Source organism: Diplotaxodon limnothrissa, linkage group LG2, assembly GCF_057381915.1.
Source record: "Diplotaxodon limnothrissa isolate DT_005_m linkage group LG2, D_limnothrissa_male_GT1.1, whole genome shotgun sequence".
NCBI classification, from domain to species: Eukaryota; Metazoa; Chordata; class Actinopteri; order Cichliformes; family Cichlidae; genus Diplotaxodon; species Diplotaxodon limnothrissa.
The window spans coordinates 27145456-27169695 of record NC_140597.1 but is presented as its reverse complement, the minus strand read 5'-3'; the positions used below and the strand labels follow the sequence as shown (position 1 = coordinate 27169695).

General features: G+C 37.8%; 1 long non-coding RNA gene and 2 pseudogenes across 1 annotated transcript; 1 reads left to right on the top strand and 2 right to left on the bottom strand.

The window, feature by feature from the left end:
• Window positions 1-8927: 8927 nt before the first annotated feature.
• Window positions 8928-12776, bottom strand: LOC146638551 (uncharacterized). Its single transcript, XR_014906666.1, has 4 exons — window positions 12524-12776; window positions 10243-10294; window positions 9215-9370; window positions 8928-8981 (listed from the first exon to the last, which is right to left on the bottom strand). It is a non-coding gene; the product is annotated as an uncharacterized LOC146638551 (long non-coding RNA).
• Window positions 12777-14443: 1667 nt separating this feature from the next.
• LOC146638550 (uncharacterized) lies at window positions 14444-17559 on the bottom strand (annotated as a pseudogene).
• Window positions 17560-18886: 1327 nt separating this feature from the next.
• LOC146638549 (uncharacterized) lies at window positions 18887-24030 on the top strand (annotated as a pseudogene).
• Window positions 24031-24240: the final 210 nt, after the last annotated feature.

Here is a 24240-nt window from a genome sequence, read left to right as displayed (position 1 = left end):
ATCAATACAAACAATGGAAGTAAGAAACATAGTTTTAAATAGATCAATATAGCATTTTTATTACTTTAACCTTGAGATCATTCTATTGACCTTGAAGGAGAGGTCGGAGGTCAGGTGTGATATTTAAAATCTTTATGTGTGGTACTTTCTATATGTTAACAAAACACACCACACTTGTAGGATTCATAATTTTTAAGTTATAAGGCTTTTGGTCCATTGCTGACCAATAAAAACTAAGCTGACTATGAAGACCTTGGTCATGTTAACATGACCCCACTCTATACACCTACAAAATTTAATCAAAACACATTCAAGGCTTTTTGAGCTGTCGTGTTTGCAGACAGAATGACATGCATGCAAAAACCATAACCATAACCTTCTAGGTGCCACTTTAGCTCAGTGGGTGAGCAGGCGATCACATGTTAGATGGCTGGGGGGCAGTGAGCTGGGTTTGAGTCTGACCTGCAGCCCCTTGTTGTGTGTCTAGTTTCCTATTTTCACTGCTAAACAGTGAAAGGCAAAAATGCTACAAAAAAGGATCTTTTAAAAAAAACACAACCTCCTTGGTGGAGGTTATGTTTTTTTTAAAATAATGAGCAACGAGAAATGCTTTTTCTGACGCGCACCATTACGAACAGCTTTGAAAAAGTCAACTGTCATCACCCGACAATTGAACCAAATCAACCGAGAAAAACAGACATGCAAGAAGGTACAAACCGAGGAGGCACGGTTAAGTAGTGGTCTTGATTTGGTGCAACAAATATTCCTCTTAGTTTAGTTCTGTTTATAAGCTTCATCAAGCCCTGAGAAAAATATCTGTTTCTAACTGCCCGCTGCTCAATTTTCCTCACAAGCAGAACATTTTCTTCATTCCAAACGCTATTTAAAATTGCATGTATGCATAATTCCACTCCAGTGAATGTTTTGCATACACACTGCAACACAATAAAGGGACTCAATTATATTGATGTTAATGGCTCGTTCCCAGCCGTAATTTAGTTTTTTGTCAGAGTCAGCGTATTGTTCCAATACGACCAGGTGCAAGGCAGCTTTTGATGCACTTGAGCACAGATAGCTTTACACTCAATTCTGTTGCCTGGTGAATTACATAGCAGGGGGAAGCCAGAAGTGCACATCTGTCGGGATAAATTTTTTATAAGGAAGTCCTACTTGTGGCCATATTCCCTTCAATAATGTGTGAAACATTTACCACAATCTGTGAAAATAAGTCGAGAAATCACCGAGAAATTGGTTGAAGGTGCTAACTGTAGCAGGACGCAGCTCTCTGACATACATGCAATGTGGTTTCCTGATCCTGCAACACCGACACTGGACGAGGACTTCTTCCATATTCCTGTGCTTTGATCATTGCTTCTTCTTAACCAGGTCCATTCCCCTCCTTTCTGTTTCCCTTTTATTCTGCTCCTCCAAACCCATTCCTCACTCTCGGATTCTTTATAAAACACAGCTGGGTCATTCTTCCCGTTGCACTTGTTATTCTCATCTCTTCATGCTTCATGCCTAATGGTTTCATTATACTTAAGAGATGACACATTTTTTGGATAGGCTGCATTATATTTGTCACAGGCTTGTTGTATTTTTTTTCAGGCTTGTCTGCTGTCACTAGATAACCTTGGTATGTTAAATGGAGCAGCTACAGTTCTTCCCCAGATGAAACTGCAATGTGACGCCTTTCATTATCGCTTTGTCTTGTCTTTGTCTTTCTTCAAAGACGCGTCAGTGCAATAGTCAACAGTGGTTTAACCCTCGGATTAGTTTTCTCCGCCATGGGCTTTATCTCGCTGTTGATGTGCCGCTACAGAGTGCATTTCAGCTGTGTCACTCAAACTGACAGGGTGGGATCCTTTTCTGGACATAAGTCATTCTCTTTCTCTTAGGTTCTTACATGTACATATTAAAGTGTAATTAGAAGAATTTTCAATGAAAGCTCCATTACTGAAACATCAAGAAAAATAATAACTGTGTTAGGAATGGTGTTTAAAGTTGAACACGTAGCATAGATTTGAAATACCACAGATGCTAGCACACGAATTAAGCTGTTCAATCTGATTGTTTCCGATCCAGTCAGAAGGCAAGGACATAGCAATAATGCTTTTGAATGTATTTGTGCTATTTTCATAGCAATGTGATCCATGGGTCCCAGTGCAACAGAGAAGTGAAGCCACTGCAAGCAAAGCACAGTTTGTGCTAATTTTTTCTTTGTGGCTTTATGAGACATTGGACAACAATATTTTGAAAAAAGGAGAATTTTTCTTCTAACTTGTTTTCACAGCCAAGTAAACAGATATTTAAACATAAGCTAAAGGCGCACACATTAGTTCTCAAGGCTTTGGGGGTGGGGGAGTGACACTGTCTGCCATGGCATTCCAGATACACCAAGTTCTGCCAAATATCTGCTAATATCGCCAAGAAGTGGACAAACTGACCCAAAAAATTAAAGAAATAACCCAGAGTAAATATGTTAATTTCAAGCTGACACAATCACACACTGAGCTGCTTAAAATAATTATTAAATAATTAGATGAAGACTCATCCTATCCACAAGACATTTTCGTAATGCACTCTTGAAGGAAGTGTGTTTTGTGTAATGTATGTATATTCTTTTATCAGAATAATAATGAAAGTGTTTATTTCCCTTAGATTTGAGTTACTAAAATATGGATGGGACTATTATGTCACCGCATTAAAGAAATATTGAATCACATTATACTGCAATGTGCACTTTTGTATCACAAAATCAATCAGATCACTTGAACACATTCATCCAGTCACACAGCGCTTTTATCTGTGACTAAGTGCTTTTTAGCATTCTGGGGGAGTCAGGGATCGAGCCACCAACCTTCTGATTGGTGGATGACTTGCTTTACCTCTTGAGCATAGATAGATAGATAGATAGATAGATAGATAGATAGATAGATAGATAGATAGATAGATAGATAGATAGATAGATAGATAGATAGATAGATAGATAGATAGATAGATAGATAGATAGATAGATAGATAGATAGATAGATAGATAGATAGATAGATAGATAGATAGATAGATAGATAGCGAACACTTAAACTGTAGCACCAGCAAACTAATGAGATGCTGAGGTGAGTGCTGGGCCATAAAGTTAATTGTGGGTGTGGACAAGCGAGACAGCAATTACTGATGGCCCTGTGATAATGATGTCACTTTTCAGACAGCCAATTAGGGGTTCAACCCCCTGTCTGCATAAACCGTCTCTTATTAGCTACTGAAATAGCACAGACCCAAACTGAAAGTATCTGATTTAAGCACACAGCTCTGTAAAGTAATCTAATATAAGACAGCGTGTTGATTAATCCTAAGAGGGTGTAACACATCAGCCTTTTTTATTTTCAGTGCAGACATTATAATGTATACAGTGCATGCCCAAGACGTTGGACCAGGACATACTGCACCTCTCGCTATATGAGAGCTGGGACAGTCCAGCCACCCTCCTGTGACATTACGTTTGATAAGAAGTTGTGGAAATGGATGGATAGGTGGATGTGTACTCTCTTGGCTCCTCTGATTTAAAAAAAAAGAAAGAAATCTCTAAATGTCATGTCTATAGATAACCAATGTAAAATTTTTATTCTTTGACTGCTTAAAAAAAAAACACGGTACAAATAAGCACAAAATAAAACAGATCCTCAACAATTTTAAGATCACATAAAATATAGGAATGCCTCACCAAGTGTCTGACTACCTCAGTTGCTGTTTGTAGTCTTCTTAATTGGACACACCAGGGCTTCTGCATATTTCTTAAATATTTTATTTATACTACTTTTCATCTTTATCAAGCGAATGTTAATCATTTAGATCTGCAACTCTTCTTTGTGCTTGTTTTGAGGTTATCAAGCAGTTGCTTTTCACTAGTTGTTTTTTTTCTTTCATGGATCAGTATGATTTCTGAACTTCTCCTGACTCCAGCATCTGACACAAACTGCTACAGTATGCACCCTCTATAAGGAATAAAAAGTAACAAACGTTTCTTTTGCTTATGTGATGCACAGTTCATGTTCCAAATCAGTCAATTAATACGTTCCTTCTAAGAAATTTGCACTCTGATTTCTGCTACTCCAGAATTTATTTCCTCATATATTACAGAATTTTGATAATGGACGTGCGGGATTCCCGCTTGGCAACACTGACGCGTCAAAATAGAAATCCATAAACCTCTCTTGACAGCGCATTAAATTGGACACATCCTGGTGATTGATTAGACATCCAGCTGACAGATACCCGGCGATTGTTTACTGTGGTGGACCCTGGATACGACTGGGTGTTTATTGCTGTCTGGTCCTGCAGTATTTCAACATTGTATCTCACTATTTAGAGCTATCAGCAAGCAGCTACACAGCAACCACACGCTTCCAAGTACCAGTTTGTTTCCAAACCGCAGCACATCCCTGCCGTGTTTACCTGTGCTATCACCTCTTCACACTGATGTTTTCACCTGCAGGTATTGCTTTTACAGACCGGGTAAAAAAAACTGTCATTTTGGATAATTTATGGGTAATTATCCATACGCGTTCTGACATTCAACACGTCTGCTGAATTCCCTTCAGGTTTGTAAGTACTCTTGGAGGAATGAAAACTGCTGTTTGCCATGTTAGTTTTGGCAAAACGGCAGAAATGTCAACACTAAATGCATAACCATTTCCGTTGCAGTTGTAGTTTGTGTGCTTTTTCTCTTCGTAAAAGGTTTTTGCATATCAGTAGATCAGCTCTTCAATCTTCTATTCATTATTCAAAAAACAAACAAACAAACAAACAAACACTATCAGGTGCTTCTGAAAACTTTATCCATCATCCATTCAAACAGCATAGTGCCATATCAAGTGAAAGTGACTGACTACACATAAACGACGATTCTGGTGACAACCTCCTCCACCAGAAGTCCTCACATCGGAAAGAATCAACGTCAGAACGGCGGCGGTTCGCTTTCCTTCGCTGCTCTTTCTGCAATGTGCGAGAATTTTATGCTTTCAATGACCCGTGCTTTGCAGCACAGCAAAAACAAGTCATGGCCGACTACACAGAAAGAGCATTACTTCCCCTCTTTTCCATTGTTTCACTGCCTTAGGAAGACTTCTGTAAATCTGTGACGGTGATTACATTTCGTTATATGTGGAAGTAAATTGATTTTACAATACACTGTGTGAGGCACCTTTTAAACAGGCCATGAGCAAACAAATGTTTGAGCTTCAGTTCTGCCCGAGCTACAGCCAGAAAAAAATGACATCATCTGACTTATTATCAGCTGTGTGGAAAATGGTAGGTAGTGCCGGCTGAATTGCCACATTTCTGCTGCTGCACTGAGTGACGCTTCGAGCAGTTGGTTTGATAAATTTTTATTATAATAAATATGGCATGAGTGGAGCCGGGGAGAGCTGATATTCTCTACAGGCCTGTCTACACATCACATGGACCCAATCAGGTCCTGATGATGTCATAGCTCTCTGCATCATTAATATTGAAAGGTCATTTCCCCAGCTTGGAAGTTCTCTATCACAGGCCGGATTCAATTTCCAATTTGCCACACAACTCTCGAGGTCTTTCTTACTGTATATCTGAGAGAACGCCACCTCACAGTGTTGTAAAATTCTATTTCCTCTATTCTGCTTATAGAGCCATTGACTCAGAGTGGCATTTTATTATTTTCTATGAAATGAATATTTAGTGAGTAGTCATACTCATAACTATACACACACCAAATCCACATTGGATTTCAGGCTTTAATAATATGACTAAGTATCCATTTTTATTTTATTCACAAACATCTATTTATTGCTTGTTTTATTGTTTTATTTCCTACATAGACTGCTTCAGCTCTTTCAGCGCATTAGAAGTCGCAAGCAAAAACATATTCTTTCTTTTTTCTTTTAGCTGTTTTAATAAGGCCCTTAGGTTACTGTGGTACTTTTATGATTAGTTTCTGAACTTCAAAGAAGTCTTATTTTCCATCAGCCCAAATCCTTTTGTGGATTCTCTTTTTACCCATTTCTCTTCAAGTTCCACCTAAAATCACGCCTGGTTATGTGACACATGTGACTTGAAATACATTTCTACCTATAAACACATATGTATAAATATATACACGCTTTGTGTATAAAATGTTCTATCAGAAGTCACAGATTATAATATAAACAGCCTGTGGCGCAGACATTTCCCGAGCGTCCCTTATTAAAAAAACAAAAAAACATCTCTTCTGTAATGTAGAGTCTGACATTATATAAGCTGTCTTCAGTCATTTCACTGCTGGTAATGCTATGAGTGTGTATGTGTGTACACGATTAGTGCTTCAATGCAAAACAAAGCTTGCATCCTACTGTATTTTTGAAGCTCGCGAATGTGCTTAGTTCAAACACTTTGGCAGCTGCTTAAACCTGTGACTCATTATCGCTTTGAAATTCATTATGTTTCATTCTGTGGCTTCCATCACACACTTCACCTTCCTTTTAGCCTGAATCCCACTTGGAAAATGAGAAATTAGGGCAGCGGGTCTCAAGAGACTTTTGGAATAAAACAAGGTTTCTAGAATAGTTCTTTGTACTGTGAATGACAAGTGATTTCGTGGTTGGTGGCCTGGTGGTAATTGCATACCAGTCAGTAATCACTGTTTATGTGAAAGTGATTATAAACACACGATTGTCTTCTAATCAGCGAAACCCATCTGGCAATAGAGGTAACATGATGAATACAAGTAAGAGGGAGAGAGAAAAAAATAGAGATGCTTGTATAGTATAGTCTGCATCACTGTTTTCCTATTAACATCACCTATCATCAACATCACCTAATATTAACACCACCTTCGCAAGTAGAACCTCTGCAAAAAACATTTGTTTGAAATGCACTGCTTGAAAAAATTAGAGGAACACTTTGAAAACACATCAGATCTCAATGGAGGGTGGGGGGGGGGGGGGGGGTGTGTGTGTGTGAATCATGCTGGATATCTACACTCGTTTGGACTGGGAAATATGTTAGACATGAAAGGATGCCAAATCATTTGTTGAAAATGAAAATGATCAATCTCCAGAAAACTGAATGCAACGAAACCCTGAAAATGCTGAAAGTGCTTACTGTGAGTGTTACTCAGTATTTATGCCCCCCACATGCTTGTATACATGCCTGACAATATGCTCCTAGTGTGATAATGGATGGTGTCCTGCACTGAAAAAAATGTTTTGTTCAATTTACTCAATTTTTTTATGACAAGTGGTTGCACGAAATAAATTTGTTTGAATCCAGAAATATTTTTTAAGTACACTGAATTTAATTTAAGCGAGTAAAACCAACATATATTTTTAAGCTACTTTAACTTAACTGTTGTGGATACGTCTTACTAATAATATTTGACTAAGTCCAACTAAGGTCGTGTTAAATGTACCAGAATAATTTGTTTCCTTTACACTTATGTCCCAAACTTATATTCAAATCAATCAAATTGTTAATTTCTCTCTATTTCAATTAAGTTAAGTTTACTTAAAAAATATTGCTTACCCTGATTTGTAGTTTTTAAAAACGTCAATAATGAAAACTACAACATTCTTTCACATCATTTATTAATGCAAAATTTGTTGCAAACAGAATAAGAATCCACATCTCTAAGGGAAATTGCTGCAATTTGTATAATACAAATTACAAAACTTTTGCCTATGAACTAGTAGCTTTAAAAAGCTGTATTCAAACAAAACAGAAACAACAGACAAGAGAAATGTTAACCAATGTTTCTCTTCCTCTAAAAAAGAAAAAAAAAAAACAAACTCCTTACATAAAAGAATAAAACACTACCAGCAGTATAATGTATCACAATTAGAAACTGATGCATCCACAAACTAACCAGTTTCAGACTTGCTGTTCTGCGATCCATATTTAGAAATTGCATTTTAATAAGGTAATTAGACTTAAAATTAAACTTGTGTTTTCCTTACTGCTTATTGACCACTGTCTTTCCATTCTAGTCCTTCCTTGAAGATTCTGAATGTTTTACATATTTTCTGACCTAACATACTCGCTTCAAAACAATTAATAGTCTTTAAAGTGTTACCAGTGTGCTGCAGTGTGGTAATCATGAATGGTTTTGTTTTTTTTATCCGGTTGAGTTAACACTGATTATACGCAGGGCAGCAGCTATAACTGAATAATTACAAAGTTGCTCTTCAAGCTACTCAAATGTACCACACGTGAAACATTCATTATTGAAAGTTAAAATGTTCAATCGAAACATAACACAGAACAAATGATGGTTGTACAAGAGTTTCACTCCTATTCACAAGAGCACCAGTCATTGGTAATTTATATAACAGCATTCTCTTGATGTGTTATTTTAGAAATCTTCCTATCCAGTAGCAATTTTGTTCTTCAGCCCAAAGACTTTGGGGGAGAGCTTTTCACCATCCAATCCCATCAACACTTTCTAAATGAATTCATAATAGTCCTTCAATTCCTTGGGGAAGGCTAGGTTTAGTGCATAGATTACTCCAAGCATCAATGCACAAGCTTGCGCCAGAGATCCAATGTTGTCCATGACTATCTCCCCTTCAACAAATATTCCAATGTCATCATAATGTCCATTTTGTCCATCCTCCCTGTTGATGACATAAATGCCCATGGTGTGCTTCTTCAGGTCTCTCTGGATATCATCTCCTTCAATGTCCTAAACATTTAATAAAAAGGTAAAAGAAAAAACAATTAACTCTACAATTAAATTCCAATCTAGTCGTTTGTGTGTGTGTGTGTGTGTGTGTGTGTGTGTGTGTGTGTGTGTGTGTGTGTAATACACACACACACAGATATCTATCTAAAAAGTGTGTGTATAGATGACTTGCTTACAATGACTTAAATGACTTACAAAGAACTCCCGAATAAGGCTTCCGTCCTCTTCACCAAGGTCGAGGCAAAGTGCCCTGAGAACTGCTTCCCTTTTCACTTTAACATCACTTTCAGCCTGTTTAAAGAGAGTTGCTGATTAAACCAATTTGGAAAAAAGAACAATGTCTGACATTCGCAATAAGTAAATTTTATCATATGTCAGTTCAAACATAGTAAATAAAATTTATATATGAAATTTCAAAATTTAGATTGCTTGGCTGGTCACCTAAAACGGCTTATTGGACTCACCAGTGACCTGCCACTTAAGACAAAAGAAATCCAAATAGAATTTGCAATATTCAGATTTACCTCTTGCATGATCTGCAAGTGGTGGGCAAGTTTCTGCCCAGAAACACCGCCCTTCTTCTGGAAAACTGTCATCAACTGAGGTGTAATTCTGTCTAACTGTGCCGCGAAGGTCATCTCCAGTTGAAGTGTTGTAATACACTGGAATTCAGCATTTACCTGTATATATCACACACACACACACACACACACACACACACACACACACACACACACACACACACACACACACACACACACACACACAAAAAAGAAGACTGGTGCTTAATCATTGGTATGATTATTTTGTTATTTCTTCATTAAATGCTACAATGCAATTGCCATCACTTCATAAAGCATGATTATCATATGGGTTAGTATACAGTGCATGAAGGATGTTACTACTGTTAATCAAAGAAGAAATGAATGGCATCAGTCCATTTAACGGGTTTAAAGGGTTTTAAAAAGCAGATATTTGTCTGTTTCAGGTGGTTGGCAACACATTTTCCTGTGCTCTTTGTCCACTGGTGGGAGTGTCTCACCTGTGAGGTCAGCGGGGCAGAACTCTGCCATCAGCAACAGAGAGCAGAGAAAATTTAGATGTGCAACTAAAAACATGCTTGCCATGTAAGCCCCAAACATCTCTGAAATTGCTCTGCAAACTTCAGAGTACTTATACTTCAGGAGTCCTGTGGGTACCGTAAAGACTCATGTATGCAAACAAACCACATTTTTTTTTGCAATCTGATCCTTTTTCTCTTGGCTGTTTCCTTCAGGGATCACCACAGTGAATGATCTACCTCCATCTAACCCTATGCTCTGCATCCTCTTAACTCACAAGAACTAAATTCCTGTTTTTCATTTCACTTTCGCAAGTTTTTTTTTTCTTTTGTCCTGGATAAAAGAAATTTAATCATATATATTAATTGATATTAATTAATATCAATATTAATAATCACAAGAACCCTTAAGATGAGATAGATAAACTTGTCCCTGCAATACTGTGACAAATACTGTTGTGATAAATATGTAAGGAATTTGCATGTACTTACCAAAATAACACCATCTTCTTGAATAAACAGTAACACATAAGGGGAAGAAAATCTGCCAGAAAAGGAAGACAAATAAAAAAAAAAAAAACTTTAGAAAGACAAACAATTACCGTTTCCAAGCCATTAGTGCATTACTTCATGATACTCCCTTGTAACAAAACAAATCTTACTTGTGCCTCTGTGCAAACTACAGATGGCACGATACCACTTTTTTATGTCCGATACCGATATCATAAATTTGATTATCTGCCGATGCCGATATGAATCCGATATAGTGTATTTTATAATAAATAAAACTGTTTTTATAAATATTTTGCTGCATTTTGTATAAGTTCATACTCAGTTTTAAAAACAAAACATTAAAGCTATTCTGTTATACCTGTATGCAAAAAATACACTGCACCCAAAATATTTTATACTTCAGCAATACTGATCAACCTAAAAAACTTACACCATCCTCCTTATTCAGGTATTCTAAACAGTACATCGAAATATTAAACTAACTAATAGGACTGCCAACTCCCAGCAAAAATATTAGGAAACCACCCCGCACCCTCCGCCTGATAATGCTTAATTGACGTAATCTACTTTAATGCACAGAAATCAATTATTTTTCTATAATAATTTGATTCAACATTTTTCTTCAATACAGTTGCAGACAGCGTACCTTCCCAAAGGAAAAAGTGCTATATGTACTACTATTACTAGGGCATATATTAGACTTAATATTTACTACATACAATAATGGATCTCTATACATTTAACCAGATCACCACTTTGGTAGTAAGATTTAGAATAATTATTTATTAAAAGCTAGACATTTTAAATGAGAATAAGAAAGAAAATTATGTCTTTGTGTCTCCCTTTCCCTGTTAATGCCCTACCTGGCCCCTGGCAAAACTTTGCTAGATCCGCCCCTGCACAGTTACCAGCTGTCAGCTACATAGAAAAGGATCCTGGTGTTATTTGTCTCTCAGAAACAGTTCATAACTTCCCTTCAACTCATTCATGTGACCTAAAATGTAAACCTGTTTCTTCATTACCTGTTCAGCTCTAATGATTCAGTAAAAACTTCTCCTGGTTTCACCTTCATGTTTCCTTCTCACCACATATCCAAACTATCATGACCAGCAGCTATTACGGCTGTGGCTCCAGAAAACATAAGCGGATACTAGAAGTAATATTAAAAAAATTCTAGCAACAGCTTATCAAGCTTAAACGTGCTGCTGTTGTTTATCTGCCGTTTTCCTCTTTCTAGCGCAAACTGGGTGACTAACAAATGAGAGAGACTAGCGACAGAAAAGCCGATCACCTGATAATCGATCAGTTTCATGATTGAAGTAGCAACAGGAGAGGGAGGGGGGAGAATGAGGGAAGAAGTTTTAGCTGTTCAGCATGAAGACACCGAATAACTCCAGCTTTGTGTCTTTTTTCATTCTAGCTGAAGTATAAAACAAATCGCTTCCTTTCCCCCTCAATACAAAACTCCGACAGCCAGTCCAGCTGTGGCTCCATACATCGGTTGTTAAGCTCAACATGGAAATACTATGCAAACATAAAGAGATGAACTTACACACTTGCTTTACTTCTCTGTGTTAGTTTTCTCTGAGATTAAATGCAGCGGTTTGGAAGCACGTAGCGAGGCTTTAAATGCTAAACCAGACCGCTGACAGGTCTTGCACTCAACAGCTCTATCAAGTGAAGCAACTTCTTTTCTGAGTTAATTTCAGTTCTGACAAACATCACTCTCAGTGCCTTTTGATCTCACATTTTTGGCAACCACTGAGTTATTCTCCTCCACAGTTTACAACCATTATTTTTTTCTGCACAAAAGACGTTGTGCAACGCCAATCCTACTTATTTCCTACTGCACCCCTGACTGTGCAGGTGCGTTCAGAAGCCCCCTCCCCCGCCCGACTATTCCTTAATGCCAATGTTGTGGCGGGAGGGACGATTTCTCCACTTAAAACTGCAGGCGACTGTACAGTGAACTTTACAGCTAACTACAGAGAAATTGCCTCGTTCCATAATTTGTTAGTACAAAGTGTGCCACAAGAACTAAGCTAAAAACATATGACATTTTAACGCATCAATACAATTACTCTTTTAATAGAGCAGTAGCTAATAGAGCACATAGCTAGCTTAAGTCAAATTCATGACAAAGTTCAGAGGTGTACAACTACTTAGACTTCTTTCTCCATGTGCACACGTCTTAAAGAGTCAACATGCTTTGACTGAGGTAAAAAAATAAAACAAAAACGACCGTAAAAGGTTTACTTACCGAAGCTAGACCACCTTTATATGAAGTTGTGCGATTAACTTGAGCCCGCTTGCAGCACACAAAGAGTCCGCTTCTTCAGTCCGCGTGCAAAATGGTGGCCTGTCCTAACGCATGCGCAAAATGGCCCAGCAGGAGGCTATGAAAAACATACTTAAGCATTTTGAGCTACATTTAATTAACTAAAATTAATTGGATTAAAACGCAGGGAATGTATTCTGGAGTTACTCGAATTATATATGTAGACAGGAATTACTCATTTGAATTGAAAAGATATACCAAAATATAATATGCTATATTTAAAAGGAGACAATATCACTTTTTTCAGTGTGGGGGGTCTCCTTCCTAACCCCTAACCCTGGACCAAGGTATTGCTAGGCTCTGGAACAGTCTGAGGTGCAACCTGACAGCATTGCATGGGCTGAAACATAATGTTCTAGAGGTCTTCTGTTGGTTATAGCTCAGGTGAGCACTGGGATCCAGTCAGTGGTTCCTTTATCCTCCAGGAACTGCCTGCATTTCTCATCACATGAGGCTGGGCACTGTTGTCCATCAGAAGGAATCCAAGGCCTGCTGCATCAGTGTCTGACAGTGGAGCCAAGGATTTCATCCTAAGATACCTAATAGCAGGCTTGTGTGTCCCTCCATGGATATGTCTCCCCAGACCATCACTGACACACCACCAAACTGGTCATACTAAACGATGTTACAGCAAAATGTTCTCCACAGTTTCTCCAGACCATTTCAGTCTGTCACATGTGCTCAGAGTGAGTCTGCTCTCAGCGAGCCTGTTCTCAGCTCCTTGTAATCTCCTTCATGCTCTTTCATGCTGGGGGACACAGCCAGCCTTCTGGCAATGGCAAGTATTGATGTGACATCCTGGAGGAGTTGGACTACCTGTGCAACCCTTGCTCGTGTTACCAGTAGTGACACTGACCCTAGCCAAATGCCAGACTACTGAATAAACAGTAAGAAACGTGTGAAGAGTGAAAAGGAGGCACGTTCAGATCAGCTCATAGCTATACTTGTTATACTTGACCCAGAAACAGAAAAAGGGTTATTTCGTTAGTTCCTTGCTTTTTTTGTAAGTCAAGGAGAGGTTCTGTCAAAGCAGCTCCACTGGGACAGCAGGGAAGAGTGTGATCAAAAAGCCTAAACCAGCAGGTGGAGCTCAGCAGACTGCAAAGAACAGTTTACACTGCAAAAACCCACCTCCTTAATACTAGAAAAATACACTTATTTTTGGTGAAGATTTGCTTAAAACAAGTGAAATTATCTGCCCATGGGGTAAGTGTTTTTTTCTTAATAAGATTTCTTGAAATAAGAACAATATCTAGATTTAAATAAAGCTAAAAATAAGTATTTTACACTCATTCCAGGGAACAAATCAGAACATTGAAACCTAAAATAAGCTTTAACCACTTGTTCTAAGTAAAATGTTGAAGAAATTAAATCTGAAAATAGGCATAAAACACTTATTCTAACAAACAAATCAAGGCAAATAATCTAAAAACTAGTACATTAAATCATTTTAAAGATATTTCTTCTTTTTAAATTTAGCTAAACACTACTTTAAGATTATATTGCTGATTAAGGACAAAACAAAACTGAAACAGAGTAAAAGTGTCCATCTTTATTTGTCCACTTTAACAATAACCTGCAGATAATAAAGATACAATTGAACAGTACAGGTCCAACATTATGAGTTTAAGTGGTTTCAACATTTCAACAGCCTTAGAGGTTTCGCCATTGCCCCATTAAAATTGACGAGTGACATAGGAAGACCACAAAGATTCTAATTTCTTCCGAATGACACCAAATACCACAAAACTTGTCTGGGTGAGTAAATGAACATTTTCCATTTTAGAAATAAGACCCAGATTGAAAAAAAACAAACAAAAACAAAACAGAAGTGCCCTCTCCTAATCTTATCTGAAATTTACACACTACTTTCCAATAAATGCATGCCATTCTGCCAGGGCTTTTCTGTAAGATGATGTAGTGTCATGCTCATGAATGGCATCCTGGAGAACTTCTGTCTGAATGACAGACAGCAGGGTTGCCACGCATTTGGGGTAAGTCAGATGGAGTGCATAAAAGTATGCCATCACATATATCATAGCCTCACCAATTTTTTCTTTGTCAAATGTTGTAACTGGTAAATTACCAACAGCAATGACACACTTGCAGCCATCGAACATCACTACTGGACATGACAAGCTTCGTTTCTGGAGGACAGCATCTGGATCTTCTGTAGGCTGCAAGACACAAAAGACATGACAGTCAACATCTTATGTTAATTGTATGTTTTTTTGCTGGGATTTGGTCATAACGTTGGAGATGTCATTATCCTGTTCTTTGTTGGTTACACACATTTTATAGTAGTTTTGACTTATGGTTTATCAAGCGACTCCTTATGTGACCACACTCGTGTACATTAAATACGTTATAAATTAATGAAAACAATAAATTATAGATTTAAGTCTTTCGGCTGAAACTGAAAAAGCATTTTTGAGTCATGTTTGACCGAAATATTTTGTTTGCCAAATTTTCTGTAGATCTTTATAAGCAAATTTTATAAAACTTACCTTCAGGACATGTAGAAATGCTTCAGAAGCATTCCCCATCTTTTTTGGTGGATGGGCAGGTGTGGGAAAGAGGAAGAGCCTTCATCAGTGCAAGGTGGGCTTCAGCTGGACAAAGCAGAAACAAACCTTCATAAACATAAATTTTAAAGGATGAGAACTTTGTATTCAAATGGTAAAACTTACTTTTGTCCATGGTCATTGGTGGATTCATTGCCTTCTTTGACACACCGTAGAACTCTACCCTGGAGCAGAATTCTTCCCATCTCAGTTTTACTTGACTGATGAACTTGTTGTTGTGGGGATCCAAAATTCTGCGAAGCTCACCCAACGCCTACAATAGGTTTAAAAAAATAAGTAGACAAATAAAATCAAAATAACTTTACTACCACACCAAATATATTTGAAATTAAAGTGATTATTTATTAACTCTTCCAAAAACTTACATGATGCAATTCTTTAAAGCATGGATATGCATCCAAGATGAGGCAAGCTCTGTTCTCCTCTTTCATGGTGTCTGAGTCAATGAAGGATCTTCTGGCTTCAAACTCGAGGTCTAATAGCTGGGACACATCTTCTTGGTTTGGTTTTGCCTTCTTACACATTTCTTGTAATGTTTTGTAATGTCTTGCTTGTATTTGCCGACTATCCTTGTCAGCTAAGATAGAGAGAAGTACAAGAGCATTTTGGTTTTTCATTGTTACTGAAGTAGACTTCCACAAAACATTAGCTACTACTGGCTGTGTGTTGATAACCATTTTACAAAATTACTAGTATGTACTCACATGAAGTGGAGGCATTGTCAGAATTTCTGACAGGTGATAACAGAGTAGATGCACCACTGGAAGAACTGCGATCAGCATCTTCATCATCAGCTTCTTCATCCCTTGGGTAGAGGTCAGTGAGCCTTCTCTTGGGCCGTCCCCTCTCCGGTGTTGGTCCTTGCCTTTTTACTGGTGTTTTCATATTTTGCAGCCTTTTCTCCTGGTGAAAATACATATATATCATGCCCCCTGAACAAAACAAAATGATTTATATATGAGACACAAATACAAGAACTTACGTGTTTTACGCTTGCATCATTATCCTGCAGCATAGGATAATATTCCACAACTTTTTTAGCCATTGCAGTGATTTCGGTCTTAGAGGGGTATTGCTCCATTTGGCCTTGGCTTGCTCTCAAAAGGGACACCATACTTGTGATTGTATTTCTCACCAATCTGCATCTCAGTTCTTTTGACATGACGCATGCCTGTTCCCTGCCGGAGCAGGCCAACTCCAGGTAACTCTTTCGGCATTGCTCCAACTCACTGTCGGTGTACAGAACATATTCCGGAGGACTGGGGAGCTGCAAGGTTTTCAGCTGGCTTACATTAGCATCAGCAGTTGGAGGGCCTGTTGCAACTACCCTGGGTGAAGAAGTTGTTTCAGGTTTCTGTGGTAGCGGATGGTCTTCCTGGTTTAGGGTGAGAAAATAAAAATGTCAAGTACTGCTAAAATAAAAGCATACTTTCTGGAGATTAGTTGAATTAAATATTTTTTACATAATACCTCAGGATGAATTATTGACCACACATGTTTTCTTCTGAGAAAGTGCTCAGGCCCAGAAAAAAGGTCCCTGAGATCATCACGGGTCAATGTTAAAAGCATGCGCTCGTCAATGCTTGCAGCTAACAAAAAGACAAACACCAGTTAAACTGTGCAAGCACATAACTGCACAAACATAACTGTTTTTTAATAAATAAATATATATACACACACACACACACACACACACACACACACACATATATACACACACAAATATATTATCAAATATAACCTTTAAGGACAGATACTGTAACATCATCCAGCTTCTCCATTGCTCAGTCACCTGCAAGACAAATGTTTACAATTAGTGTTATGTTAAAAACATTTGAAAAGTTGAATCTTAATTGAGTCCCATGAGAATCAAATTGATTCACGTCAAAGAATCGTTTTGATTGTTCAACATTTTTACCCTTTTTAAAGCTATTATAGAAAAGAAATGTCCAGACAGCCCGGCTGAGGTCTGAAAGGGTTATACAATATTGCCCGGTGAACTTTTACTCACCCAGATTTGTGTCATTGAATTTCATCAATAAGATTATGCTGACTAGGGCTGCCAGATCATGCATCCATTGGACGTAAAATGTACAGCTTATTGCACCAGCAGTATCTGCTCTTACATAACGATCATTAGCTTATAGCTTTAAATGTTTAAGGTATGTGCTAACTAAAAATAAAGGCAAGATGATAGTTTATTACATTTTAAAGAAATTTGCAGATTGCTCATTGCTATCTAAAATATAAAAGGACACCGGAGTATATTCTCCAGCATCTCACACTTCTGATAATCAGCTGTCTGCTTGACGTTTATTCAGCTGTGTAAAAACTATAACTTTAATCTCAGCCAAACCGATTTACTCAGGAACAAATAAAATACTGAAAAAAGCCAAACAATAACATTTTTAAGTTATTTAAGTGACTTATATATCATGTTTCACCTGAGTAGTGAAAGACGGCGGTGGTTTTGAAAATGGTTCGCCCGGAGTCCGGTGTTCTCACGGCTCTAGTGAGCGTTAAACCCCGGCTAGCTATCGAGCTAGTGGGTAACAGACGTCTCCGAAAACGTTGGAGCGCTTTTGAAAATATGTGGTGTCTTGATAAACTGTCCAGATATTTGAAGTTTACACGGCTACATTCTCGCCTGAAAATATGTTAAACGTTTATTTTGTGACCTAGAAAGAGTAATAAGAGAAATTTTAAAACTAACTAGCTTCCGCCATTTTTGGAAACTGAGCTAGGCCGCGCTATGAATTCTGGGATACAGCTTCTTCTTCGGGGTTTAACGGCAGCTGGCATCCTTGTACATACAGTGCTGCCATCTTCTGTTTCAATTTTGAATCGATACACAGCGCTACTTGTTTTACCAACCAGCCTGATTCCTGAATAACACTGTTTTGAGCCCACTTTAATAAATCCAATTAATATCAAAATATTAATTTAAACCCACACCTTGTGAGGGAATTCAAGCAGCTAGTAAATCAGTCAAAGACAATTGGAAAACCCTGAATGTGGTTAATTAGCTCTCTTGCTAATTGAAAGAAATTCTCAGTGTGCCTATTAACTTAAGTTAATACAAACGGCTAATACTGCCCCTTATAAATAGCATAGCTAGGAATTCTCACAACATTACAGTAGATACTTCACTAAATAATGTTCTCTGAACCACATGCGAGGGCTGCTAAGCTAACGCTAGCATCCGTTAGCATGCTACATTACTCCTTCCCGCGCTCAAATTAAATTTATTATTCTGTCCGCTTGACTTTAAAACAGTGATTAGACTACACACTACTTACATTCGAAAAATTAAAATTGCTTACCTCTCTTTCTTGACGAAGTTTTCTCTTACAGTTTTTCTTTCAATGCTCAGGTGCAGAAGATTCCTGTGACTCCAAATTCAAACGGAGTTGGGTAGCAACTAACATGAAACACGAAGGGGGTGCACATCTCAATTTTTGCTTCTATATACAATTTAGTGGTTTGTACGTTCATAAAACACAGTCAGTATGATAGGTAAATTTCTTCTTCATTGATTTAAAATAAACTCTTATAGGTGTTATTTCATTTTACCTTATTTGTGACCATTTTTTGTTTTTACAGCTCCAGTTTGTAATACCATGAACTTGGTATTTCCCAAACTAGCGCGGCAACAGCTCCACACTGCAACATATTTTTTGCTTGACTTTAGTCTAATACAATGGCCTGTTGGAGGTGTGTGATTTGCTTCGTCTTTGTGGCGTTAACATTGAAGTCTCTCTTAAGTCACATTAATACTGCACACAGTCGCAGTTCAGATTTCCGTGTCATTTGTGGAGTCGATGGATGCGCCGAGGATTACCGTGTTTTCAACTCGTTTTACCACCATCTCAGACGCACACATCCACAATACATCTCCACTGGGAACCCGCCTACAGGATGGCTGACAGCTTCATCCGATGCAAATGTATTAGGAGGCGAAAATTTTGGTACAGCCATTTTTGCCGACTATACTGCCGAACCCAGACAAACTGTTAGCAATGGCAATGGCACTGAAGTAGAGCCACCACCACTAGACCCCCCAGTAACATCGGAGGTGTTGGAGGAGGAGCGACAGGAAAGTCAGAACGTGATGGAGCAAGACGCGGCTGAGCTTCAAACACCTCGTCAGAATCAGGTAATGTACTTTATGTGTTTCTGTGTGTACGCGCGCGAATTTTTAAATGTATGTGTGTTGTTTAACCTTAACCAAGCACAGTTACCCCAATTCAGAAATGTACTCAGTTCAAGTGAAAATTATAGTTTTAAAGTTATGTGTTTTCTAAGATAAACTACTTGATTAGAATATTTTAATAGGTATGAAGGCCAGTGCTGAATTTCAAATGCATGAATCCGCTGAAATTCAGGCTTGCACAACAATGTAGGCTTAGTTACCATACTTAAACATAATAAATAAACTTATTTACCAGTGTTGTGTACCTGCCTTGGTTGTTGTTAGATGCTCCATGAACCAAGCAGCTTTCAAATTTTTCTTTCAGTTAACTTCAGAGTAGATTCCATAAAGATTGGTTAAGTTTCATTAAATAACTCTTAAATTGTTCATAACATTTGCAGCTTCATTAGCTATCCATTGTAGTATGAATCTTTTAATAGCAAAAATGTACAACAGTTTGGAATATTTCTTTGTTTTGTTTTGCATCTGGTGGAATTTGAAACACATTCTGAGTGAGTCATTTTTCTTACACAATTGTTTTTCTTTTTGTCCTGTAGGGTAAAAGAGAAACTGTTGATCTTGCCAGATGTGCAGCTGCATTTGCTATTGGTGTGCGGGAGCAATGCCACCTATCACAGGTACTGCTTCATCTGATATTATGGGGGTGTCATTGTTAACTTGTTAATAAGTCTGGTTCAATGTAAGGCTGCAACTAATGATTTTTTTTTCATAATCTGTCCACTATCTTTGCAATTAATTGATTGTTTTTCATCGCTGGTTTTATTCAGCTATTACTTTCACCTATATAAGTTATTAAGAACAAATGTACATTACGAAGAAGTTAAGCACAAGAGTTGTGCAGTTCACTGCAATGTATGTAACTCTGGGCACACTCAACAGTTTAAAATAGGCTTAACAGTGTAAAATGTGTTCACTTTTAGGCATAAAAGACAAATGAAGTAGAATTACATAAAAAAAATAAATGAGGCAATCATTTGTTCACTTTTTCTGTTGTAACCTTTCATGCTCCTCCATCTTGCTCGGTGCAATGTGTTTGTGCCACGTGAGTCATGCATGTGGCATGTCATGCAAAACAATGCCAATTATTGGCTGATTTCTTCTTCTACTGCTCCACTGGTAAATTACAACATTCAGTGGCTCATTAATTTGAGCTAAAGAAATAGAGTTGCATTTTGCTTCTGTTATATTTTCTATTTACGCTTTCATGTCTCTGATGTGTTTTTTTTTCCCCCATCAGAGGAGTGTCAACAACATTGTCCTTGGTGTCCAACAGTATCAAACAGCTCTTCTGACGTCCTTGAGGGGAAAAATAAAGACCATCCTTGAAAGGCAACCTGACAGCAATGGACCTTTACAACAAGAAGTTCTTTCAACACTGGACAACTTTCAGGATCCCTTTCCCATATGTGCAGCTTCAAACCTACAGGACCGTGTAACACCGATGCATTTCAACCCTGTCACACCTGAGGAGATCATCATTTCCAATTATGCCTGTAGAGTTAAAAAGGGAGAATCGAGAGTTCTTGCAATCAAAAACAAGTCTTTCTACTACATTCCTTTGATTGAAAGTTTGAAACAGCTTTTATCCAATTCAAGACTATTTGACATGCTCAGTGCTGGACCTCAGAGTTGCCCCAACGCCAGTTTTTTGTATGACATTAATGATGGAATTATTTTCAAAACCCACCCACTGTTTTCAAAGAAGAACTCTGCTTTACAACTGATACTCTATTCTGATGAGATAGAAATGTGTAACCCCCTAGGGTCACGTGCAAGTGTAAATAAACTACTAATGTTTTATTACACCTTAGGCAACATAGACCCTAAGTTTAGATCAAAGTTGGCTTCCATCAGACTTCTCGCAATCGCAAAGTCTAGGGACATAGATGAGTGTGGGGTAGATATAATACTGCGGAGAATCAATGAGGACTTGAAGTTACTGTGTTATGATTAACACTGTCAATGGGGAATTTTATTTAAACGGAGCAGTTGTTGCTGTGTGTGGAGACACTCTTGCCCAGCATGAGCTTGCAGGATTTAAGGAAGGAGTTGGTTTTGCGTATAGCAAATGTCGTCATTGTGAGTGTACTTTTGATGAAATGCAAGAAAATTTCAATGAACATAGTTTCACCAGACGGACATTGGACGGACACATTAGGCAGTGCATTGAAATAGAAAGGGCAACTACCGAATTTTTGAAATCCTCGCTCAAAACGACTTTTGGCATAAATAGACAAAGCAAATTAGTTGATTTCCCAGGTTTTAATCTCATAGAGCAGATGCCACAGGATATTATGCATGTAATTCTTGAAGGAGTGGCACCAATGGAAATTAAGTGTGTGTTGAAATACCTTGTTTTATCTGGAAATTTGGATTTGGACTTGTTTAATTCTGCCATGCAGAACTTTCCTTTTTCATCAGTGGACATACGTGACAAGCCTTCACCAATTAGTATTGCTACTTTAGCTTCAAGTGACAACAGACTCAAACAATCCTCTGGACAAATGCTTATATTGATCAAGATTTTGCCATTCTTATTGTACAGTGTTGTAGAGAAAAATCCCTTTATCCAGTTTATTTTGGATTTAATTGAAATTGTTAAAATACTTTTTGCCCCAGTTGTGTCTTTACAAACTGTGTCCAAACTAAAAAAAATGATAGAAGATCATCTTAAACAATTCAGGCAACTATTCCCAGAAAAAAATGTAATACCAAAGCAACATTACATGCTGCATCTTCCCTCTCAAATTATTGCCCTGGGACCTGTAATACGTCATATGTGCATGAGATTCGAGTCTAAACACAGTTTTTTTAAACAATGGTCATCCAAATTAAACTTTAAGAATGTGTGCAAGTCTCTTGTAAACCACAATCAGCTGCTGGAGTGTTGCCAAAGTGAAGCAGGAACTGAGCATCCGATATTTGTAAATGAGAAAGAACTAGGTCCTATATCAGAGGTTGCTAATATGGACCATTTGCAATCAAAGGTTGTAGAGTTTTTGGGGATTGAAGATGCTATACATCATGCCGTTAGAGTAAAGTGGCTTATTTTACATGGAAACAAATACATCTGTGACAGGTCTCTTATACTCATTTCAGCAAATGGTTTAAACCCTATCTTTGGACTTGTAAAAAACATTTTTATTGTTAATAGTGTACTTTATTGTTTTGAATACCAGGTGTATGAAACCTTGGGTTTCAACAAAGACTTTCTTGCCTATGAAATTGCAATTCTCAACCTTGCCCAAGCAACTGAACTGACTGATGTTGAAGACCTACTTGATTTTACGTCATATTACCCAGTCAATTTCAGAAACAGTGTCTATGTTATGACAAAATATAACCTTGAAGATGTCCTTTCTTTAAAAACCTGAAATAAATACCTTCCAATGAGTGACTTTCTTATTTCAAGGAAAAAGGTGAATGTTTCTTATTTTGAGATAATTTTTGTTTTACACTCTATCTAAAAGCTATTTTTGCTTGAAATAAATGTAAAATGGTTCATTTTTAGATATACAGACTAAATAAGGAAAAAAAGTAATATATACTTGAAACAAGTCTAATCATCTAACACATGAGACTGGAAACTAGCTTGTAATGTTCAAAACAAGATGGACAAGATAATCTGGCTAAAATTAAGACAATAAATCTTGTCAAGCTACAAGGAATTTGCAGTGTAGTAGTGTTTGAGTCATGGTCACTGTGACCTTCCGATATGTCCAATCAGACAAGCAAGGCAGACCTCTGATATTATGACATCACCGTCCTAACACCTACCTGTAGGCATGTCTGATATGTCATAAGGGCTTATTGTTTGTCCACTGGAATAATGTACGTTTCTGTTCCGCTTTGCTGGACTGTCTCGATGAATGACTGATTATCATTAGCGTCACTAGTCGGCTGACTTCTCTCTGATGCCATGCATCACCACACACTCATTTCTAATCAAGGTACAGGGTTTTGCTTAGGAAAGGGAAAGCCTGCAGATGACATCATGCAGCTCCATGGACAGCTGTCAGAATGAGTCAGGTGGTCCTAGGCAGACTGATAGTCGCTGTGTTCCTTATGTCAGGGAACAAAATTCCTCCAGCAACGAGGCAGCTTCCAGTTCAGTCACCGTCAAAGCATGAGTAACTACTTTGACAGGAAGCTGTAACATACAGTAGCATCCATGACTGAAAAAAACAATAGATAATAACACAATTGTGAAAGATGCTTACCTTTAGTAGTCACCGTGAGCATTTCTTTTATCGGCGTGGAGCAGTGCCAAGGACTGTGATTCAATAAGATGCTGTGTCCCCTGAATAGAAATGTAGAGCTAATCTATAGAATCCATGAAAGCTAAGAGGAAAGATAGCATAAATACCATTTTTGTATTTTGATTTTTGTAATATTCACCTGACGTAGCACAAAATAATATTGCCGCATTTTCTATTTTTCTAGTGCCACACTCTGAAGATTTGCATGCACTCAATTATACATTCAGTATGTGACAAACATGTGCACTTCCACATAATGAGAAGGAATTATTTATAGCATGCTGCGCTCTTATCATTTGTCGGGCCCAACAGGTACAAAAAGATGAAGTTCAAGGACACCCAAACTTGTCCTCCCAGCAAGCTGTTACTTAGACAAACATTCATCATTCAAGAACACAATTACACCACATCTAAACCGTCTTCTCTGCGGAGTATTAATTGGATAAACAGATCTCTGTTACACTATGTACATGCCGGTTTTCTCTGTTCTACACTGAAATTAATAATGTACACAAGATAGTTCACTGCTGTATCTCCATCCCAAAGAATTTAATATGGAAATTGAATCCATTACTCCTTAAG